The sequence below is a fragment of the Hesperophylax consimilis genome, unplaced genomic scaffold, assembly GCF_061612785.1.
Source record: "Hesperophylax consimilis isolate HC1 unplaced genomic scaffold, BYU_Hcon_1.0 scaffold_73, whole genome shotgun sequence".
In the NCBI taxonomy this organism is placed as follows: domain Eukaryota; kingdom Metazoa; phylum Arthropoda; class Insecta; order Trichoptera; family Limnephilidae; genus Hesperophylax; species Hesperophylax consimilis.
The window spans coordinates 106,465-115,894 of NW_028301302.1; positions in this window are offsets into that span (position 1 = coordinate 106,465).

Below are 9,430 nucleotides of genomic sequence, written 5' to 3' on the forward strand. Positions count from 1 at the left end.
CCCGATACGCATCGCGGCTAGGTGGCCGACAGAGCGCCCCTCTGGCGGTGAAGAAACGAATCAAATGACTGGCGCGTATATTTAAATATGCAAAATTACTTGAACATCAAGCGTTTAATAATAAGATTTCTTCTGGAAGTTTAGTTCTACTTTGCAATGGCATTTTTCATTATTATTTATAATTTTTTTTTTTGCTTATTAATTACATCTGATTTTATATTGACATGTTTTCTAATTTCTAAAATTTCAAAATTATTTATTTGCGATGCTTTAATCCTGAGTGAAGTATTTTAAGACCTGAATTTTTATCGAAAGTGTGATTCAAAAGATGATTTGCAAACTCATATTCACTATTTCCATTTAGAACCCTGAGATGTTTTTTAGTTCTGACTTCAAAGTTTCTATTGGTTCTACCTTTGTAAAATAAATTACAATCCAGCCCCATTGAGTTTATAAACTCCTGATTTTTTTGTTTGATTTTCGCAATCTATATTATTAAGAATATATTTATTCATTCTGTTATTAGTGTAAAACGCCGGTTGAATAGTACCAGGAATGTTTACATATATAATTTTAGAAGTGTCGTTATCCACAAACAGAATTCAACGCCATTGTTTATTTATATCTTAAGAACTAGGGTAAAAATACCGTTTGAAGATAATATGTTTAATTATTTTATTTAGTATTTCAACTATCAATTTATTAGAATAACCGTTATTAAATGTTATTTCTCTTATGAATATATTGTTTTATGGTTATATGCAAAAAAAAATTTCAGGTCTTAAAATACTTCACACAGGATATAAAGCATCACAAATAAATAATTTCGAAATTTTAGAAATAAGAGAACATGTTTATAAAAGTAGATGTAATTAACAAGATTTTTTTTTTATAAACTCTCTTTTAAATATTTTCCCACTTAACTGGTCTTTCATATTGTAATTCCTAATTCTTATAAACCCAGCCTACTCTTACCCCTCCCCCCTCCTTCCACTTCTTTTTTCCAATTGTAATCTATATTTAATTTTTGACTTCGGTGTATACTTCGTTCATGAAACATGTATTGGTTGTATATAATAAAGTGAAGTTAAAAAAGTTATTTGTTTTTTAATAAAATAAAGTTTAATCGGATAACATTATTTTATCTATTTCCATTGTATATCAATGCATACGTACATAATAAAATGTAAACATTATATTTATTTATTAATTGGACAATTTGCATGGCGCCGCTTTTGTGAGATATCACCTCAGGGGCGCTATATTGTAATAATCTACCTTTATATATAGATTTTTACTCTCCTGATGAAGGTGTATATATAATCTAACTTTAAACTTTATTAGATACAGTAACAGTTTTAGGAAAAGAATTACCACCAGTTGGAGTAAAATTCACACCTTTTAATTAAACCGACTGCTAATCACATTGCACAATTACCCTCCTTTTATCCATAAACACGGGCACAATTAATCAATATGTAATAATGTATTATTTCAGTCAACTTTGTTGTAACTATCTTTAATTGTTGTGACAAACTATACGATATTGATTCAACTTATAGACATTGACGGTTGTAACACATATTTAAGCACTGCAAGTCTCCTATGAGCAAATTATATTAGGTACCATAACAGTTAATATCAGTTGTAGACATGTAGTCAATAATAGTGTTTCATTTGAAATAATCCATCACAAATACGTAAAATTTCATTTATTCAAACAACTGTCATTCTTATTATGCCTAAATTGAGCATGTTATTATTCATTAACTCCTTCCTGTTCCGTGTTTTAACAATATATACTCACCCTCTCTCTGTGAATGACCTAATATCTATCTATTAAATGTAACTGTTGTTAATATCACTTAAACTGGGCGCAGCCCAAATAAGTGCCGCCCGCAGGGCCTAGCAGCAAAAACCCGCGGAGCGGGTTTTTAACTGCTAGTTGATAATTATTGTACCACTGTTGTCAATTCATTCAGATGTATTCCACAATAGCCAAGTTATATGGTGTTAAAGGTGGATCAACATAGTCTAACAACTTCTTACTGGATCAACATACTACGGGAAGAGGTCAATATATATATATATAGATTTGTGAAAGGCATACTTTGAGCCAAATTATATACACTTTTTTTTTCCAGCCATTTTGTTTAAATCACCCTTAAAAACTACCCCCTCACAGCTATATACATATATGTTGTGCCGTTTTAAATATATATCAAAACATATATCTACGGTATGATTTGAAGACATTTGGCAATTCGATATACACGATAGATTGAGGACTGTTCCCAAAATATACGTTGTATATAAACCGCCCTCGTGGTTTCAAATAATGCGTTTCATAGAGAGGTATTCCATGTACCTAAAGCATACTTTCGACCTTACGGTAAGTAGGAATCTTCCGTTGGAATAAGACATATTCTTGTCGCCAGATGGCACTAGTAAATTGGATATTTTTTCGCTGTGAATTCGTTGACAGTATTCGTATTCGTATAGATATACTTTATTGAACATATATATTTTTTAGCATCCTATATTTTACCCTGTTTGTTGTTTTTAAGTTAACAATTTTTATGCTTGGTATTATTTTTAATTGTGTTATCTCTTCAATTGTTTAATTATTTTTAATTTTATCATATGTAAAAGCCCTAATTGGGCGTATACAAACAAACAAAGCAGAAACAAAGACGTGTACAAACAAACAAAGGAAAGCAAACTAGCAGTTAAAAACCCGCTCCGCGGGTTTTTGCTGCTAGGCCCTGCGGGCGGCGTTTGCATCTGTTTCGTTGAGTTAAAGTGTTGGTGACCATTTTTAAGGCATCGCCCTTTTTCAAAACTCACAACTATGAACATAAAACTACAAAACACCTACATTTAATAGGTAGATATAATATATAATAGTAGACATTCTGTACATTAAAACCGTGAACAATGAGAGGAACACTCACCACAACATAAATCTTCTTATTAAAGAATTTTCCCATACCATTTTTTGGATAACCAACGCCCCAGCTATAGATTGTGCCCGGGCGAACGGCCTGGGCACAATCAGTGGAAGGGATGGATTTATACGTCCGTCACTCCCGGACACATTGACCCCCAGATTCTGATCCTTTTCCTGAGCAGATCTTCCTTTCCTCCATTTCTCTACACAGCATCCCCAAAGATGGCATAGGCCCCGGGGGTTTTTTTTTTCAATTCATTCAACTTTTCTGGAGGTTAACTAACGAGGGATCAACTGTCGGATGATCAACTGTCGAGAGATCAACTATCGAGGAATCAAATGTCTAGGGTCAACTGTTGGGCAATCAACTATCGAGGGATCAACTGTCGTTGGTCAACTCTCGGCGATCAATTATCAAAGGATCGACTGTCAGGGATCAACTATCAAGGGATGAACTGTCAGGGATCAACTATCGAAGGATTAAATATTGAGGGATCAACTGTCGGGGGTCCACTGTTGGCAATCAACTGTTGAGTGATCAACTGTCGGGGGTCAACTGTTGACAACCAACTATCGAAGGACATACTGTCGAGGATAAACCATCGAGGGATCAACTAATGGCTATCAACTATCGAGGGATCAACTGTCAGGGGTCAACTGTTGACGATCAACTATTGTGAGATCAACTATCGGGGGATCATGTCCGGATTCAACTGTTAGCGATCAAATATCGAAGGATCAACTATCGGAGGATCACCTTTCGGGGGTCAACTATTGCTATCAACTATCGAGGGATCAACTATCAAGGGATCAACTGTAGAGGATCAACTATCGAGGGATCAACTGTCTAGGGATAAACCACGGAAGCCCACTTTTTGACGGTTTTAAGATGAATATGCAGAAATTTTTTAGTATTTCATTAAATTATGGGATGAAACAATGAAATCCATGAACAGTATTATAACTAATTACTAAACCACTGGAGTTCAATTTACTTTAGATGATAAACCAAAATATTGTTAAAAAATGCTGCCGTGAAGCGGATTTATATTGTGTTCGTCATTCCTGGACGCACCTAATCCTAGGCACCTACCCTCCCCTCATACCCTTTTCCTTCCCCGAACTTCCTTTCCTCAAATAGATACCCTACACAGCATCCCCAGAGATGACATCATTTTCCTGAGGGCCTCCTCTATATGGATCTTAAAAATATATATTTATGTTGGTTGATACTTACCTAACCAATACATCACATTGATCAGATTTGGGAGTAAAATTTGTTTTTCTTCTTTCTACCATACAATATGTATATAAACAACACAATCATTTTTTTATAACACTTTATTGATGTAAATATTTCAAGTTCCTATTAGGTTGATTTAATTTTTTTGATCAAGTATTAACAGAACAATCCTCTTTATACTTCAACCAAATCATTCAAGCGACAGTAAAATTACATATTTATCGAGGAAAAGTCGACTTCAGCAAAGGTATAATTACCTATTGATCTCTTAGCAACAAGCAATAGTAAACATAGTACAATGGGCCTATGGCCTAAGTGCTCGCGGGGAACGTAAGTAAACCGCCTCCGACTATATAACATAAGGCTAGCTTTAAACTTGTAAGTTTTTTCGTAAATTTACGACTTCTAGCCAATGGGCATATTGCATTTTGAAAATCCAATGTGCCCATTGGCAAGAAGTCGTAAACTTACGAAAAAATGTACAAGTGTAAAGCTAGCCTTATGATGTATTTTATTAATGATAGTCGTAATATACAATTTTAATGCTACAAAACATAATAATTTTATGGTAACCCATAGTTTAAAACTATAATAATTAGCTAAGAAAATAAAAATAATATTTGCAAGAGAACAGTGATTTACTTTACTTACTTGAAGAAACTTACCCTGCAAAATTTAATTTACAAAAATTTTAAAAGATATATTTTACCCGTACATTTTGGTATGCATATTGTAACGCAATTTTTATAGAGAAAGATATTAAAACAATAATATTTACAATAATTCCTGAACAATTTTATTTAACATTCGTAAATTATTTATATTACAAACTATGAAATATTTATTTAAAAACAAAAATAATTGCAAAATAAATGAAAACAGAATGAGCAAAAGAACAAATAATATATTTCTTTGATGGGCGGACAACAGTATAACTGCATTTTTGACCATTTAACGATTTATATGAGAAAATGTGTCTTGTGTATGCCGGCATCAATGGTATTAACAGTATAGTTACACCAGTACTCAAAACATAAATAAACAACTTTGTGCCCATTAAACTAACTTAAAATACTTGAGCTCATAAGTATAAGATTTATACTCGTAATGACAATCACCTCTTTAGCTCAAAGATTCGGTTCAAACCAAGTTCAAACAGAATAAAAGTACTTGTACTAGATGGTACACACGTGCAAAAAGTAATTCGACACATTTCTTCAGTTTCATAAGTATAAGTGTACCTTATACTGTTACATCCACCGATAATACTTCTAAATGATTTATGCCGCTAGGCGTGCCTATGAACTTGTACTATTGTGACCATCATGAAGTTTGTCACTAGTAGTTTTGACGTTTGTCATTTGCTTTACATTGTTGTGATTATTTTGTGTTCTGTGGATTATTTATTTACTTATCTCAATTAATTATTATTACAAAATGAAAAGATCTCGGTGTTTTATGGAAATGATGAAAAATTTAAACAAGGCTTGTGGTAAGTATATAAATTTTGGATAATGTTTCCTATTTATATCAGTAAATTTAATAACAAAAGTTTACAAATTCTAACCCCAAAAAAGTAGAATACCTAGGAATACATTCAATCATATGGATACCAAATAGAGATTAAATTAATTTCATGTATGGCTTTCTCCAACTTTAGATCGTTTTTATATCCCTGTTTATAATAAAATAGAGAAATACCTGTTTTATCTGTATACCTAACCTATGTACCTATATGATGGTGTTTTATCCTTAAATAATATTATGATGGTGCCTTATTCTTTATCTGAGATTAATGTTAATGTATCATAAATTTATATTCTATAGGAGCTCCTGATGAAGGTGTTTTGGATTCCTCATTAAATAATAAAATTGAATCTAACAATGTGCCAATGCATATACTTTCATCAAGCAATGAGAAAATGCAATCATTGTCAGACGATAGTGTTTTACAAGTTATAGGTATGTACAATGTACATATTATAATATACCAATTGAATATATATCTATATATTTTTTTTTTTTTTTTTTTAATATTTTTATTTATTTTATAAAATACAGTATAATGTTTAAATTTACATAGTAAGAACATATTTCAATAAAAATTAACATGTTTACCTTTACAAGAGTCTAAAACTCGTGTGTAAAGGGAAAATAATAAAAACTTAACATACATATGTAAATAGAAGAAAAAAAGAATCATAAAAACATATAAAGTGAAGAGATTTTAGTTTTTTTATACAATAATTTATAAAATAATATAGTGAGATATCATCGTCATTCTAATTCGTTAAATTATTTATATATATATATTTTTTTTTTTTTGTTATTTAAATTTAAAATACGTAAATCTTTCATTGGAAATTAAATGTTAGTTATTGTGATACTGGATAAGTTTAACATAATTATTATTTTTCATTTTGCTTGATCTGTTTTATTATAACATTATATTAATTTACATAAACTTATTTTTTATAGGAACGTACGGTCAGGTTGCTTTGGAGCCCACTCGACAAGCTATGAATATTACTTCAACAAGCTATGACGTCATGCCTTTGTCTGACAATAATTTTTTACAAGTTTTAATATATAATAAAATATTAAAACTTGTAAATAATAAAGCGAACTACCAATGAAGTTATTATAAAAAATCTAAAATATTCAAATAGGTTTTTTTTCAAAATAAATGGAAAAAGGGAGAATGTTTGCCGAGGTTGCTTTATGAAAATATTAGATGAAAGTCAAATGTTTGTTACAACAGTCATCTGACTGAGGGTGACAAGGGAGTATTGTGCCAATCCACAAACACTGTGATGAAGAACTGGAGAATGTTAGAAAACACATAAATTCATTTTCCTCTTACGAATCACACTATACCAGAAGAACTAACGACAAAAAATATTTACCTGCGCATTTAAACATACAATTAATGTACATTGCGTATCGTGAAAGCGTGACAACAAAACCTGTCTCACGCAAAACATATTCTCAAGAATTTCATAAGTTGAAATTGAAATTTAAGTTGCCAAAAGTTGACACATGCCATCTATGCGATGTTCTCAAAATGAAAATTGAGACAACTGCGGATTCAAATGAGAAAAAAAATATTGAAAATGAGCAAAAAAAATCCCCATATTTTAGCAGATTCTGCATTTGTCTCCAAACAAGCAGACAAAGAGAGGGCCCAGAATGACAGTACTGTAGTCAGTTACACATTTGATTTGCAGCAGTGTTTGCCAACACCATATCTACGAGGAAATAGAAATCCTACACTTAAGCCAGGCAAGTGTTATAATGATGTTCTTCCAATATCAAAAGAAAAGAAGAAGGATATTTTGGCACTTTTACCATTAATTCATCCCGTGTATCACAATTTAAATCCCGAGACTCATTGCCGGATATTGAACAATTCAAATAATATTTTTGTGTAATGTCTGTGCTAAAATACATTTTTTAATGCAAATATACTTGTACTTTTATTTCACAAAATAATAATAAATATTTTTTAAATAATGGTTTTAATAAGATAAATATGCGCATTTCTGTCATATTTTCAGTGGTACAAACAGTACAAGATGGTCTCAGTAATAAAGGTAAGTAGACTAATTAATTTATTTATTTATTTTTCATGTTCTCCGTAAAACGGTTATTCACCAATACATTATGGAGAAGATATCATTAATTGAGTGGTACAAATAGTATAAGTTAGTTCTAGTAGTATAAGTGGACACATTTGTGTTCCATCTTCAATGGTTCAAATAGTATATGTTGAATATCTTTATTATTTGTATAAATAACACCAATGTGTTTAAATAGATTAAATAATCTGTAAATAATAACCCATTTCTCAAAATATGAGTTCTGTAGCAAAATAATTGGGTTCATAATAAAGTTTTTTTGCTCTCCTGAAAAGTTACACTTTTGCAGTAATACTCTTATGTCCGCCCATCAAAGATTTTACACCCCCCAAACCAATACTAAATTAATGCAGACACATACCAGTTTCATTGGACCTCGTACATTTAACCTTCTACCACTACAAACTCAAATGATAAATAAAAAGATAGAATATATTAAAGAGGTAAAATTATGGCTGAATGACGCAGATATTGAAACGCTTTTACTATAAATTTATTGATCCTTTCTACAACTCACTTGCTGAAACTTTGTAAACTATTGTACATAATGTTTTTTCTTTACTTTTTATAATAACTATAAACAAAACAAAAAACTTTTTCTACTAATGTATATTATACTTTAGGTACTTGAAATATAGTAATCGTTTTATATTACCCACACTCAGGCAGTGACTTAGTGGGTTTTCATTTATTGTGTATACTATTTGGTATTATATATTATGTTATTATATACTATCTATTAATATGTATAATATGTGTAAAGAAATGAAAATAAATAAAGTAAAAAAAAATAATAATAAAATAAAAGCACTGCAGCATACCTAACAAAAAACTTTTGTTAAAAGATTGGGATGTAAAATAAAAGTTTTTGCAGAAGATTGAGGCAAGTTATGTACACAAAAACATTGATATTATAACATAATTATCAGAAGTCAGCAAAATATTGTTAAAACAATTATAAACATTTGGTTATCACCATCATCAGTTGAGTTTGTACACTGTCAAAATATAAGATATTGGTCAGTGTAAGCGATACCCATATAAAACATAGAGACGCTATGATTTATACCCTCGGGAAAGAAATTAAGATATTCCAAAATTTGAAGTCTATATATTATGAAAAGAGGGATTCGCCTATAGATGAAGATTTTTTAATAAAAATTTTGTTACATACTCTCTCTTAGTAAATTAATATAAAATGAGGCGTGTTGAAATGAAGTCGGCAATCTCCACCATAAGTCAAAAATGAGTTATATATGGCGATGGATAGAGAAACAAAAACACTTTTGGCAGCTATAAAGGATTTGGAGCATAAATGACAATGACAGTTACCCGTAAATTTTTGAATAAATGTACTTAGTTCTGCAACAATAACGGAAATCTCCATTAGGGTAATGCATGGTACCTACGGAAAACACACGGCAGTATCCCTTTGAACCAATCAGAGTTACAGAACAAAAGCGGCAATTTCCATCTATTAATTGAAGAAAACGAAATAATTTACCATTTAATCACAATAAAAGATACACAGAGTGTAACTAATGGAATAAATAAATAATTGTACCATTTAATCACAATAATATATACACAGAGTGCGTA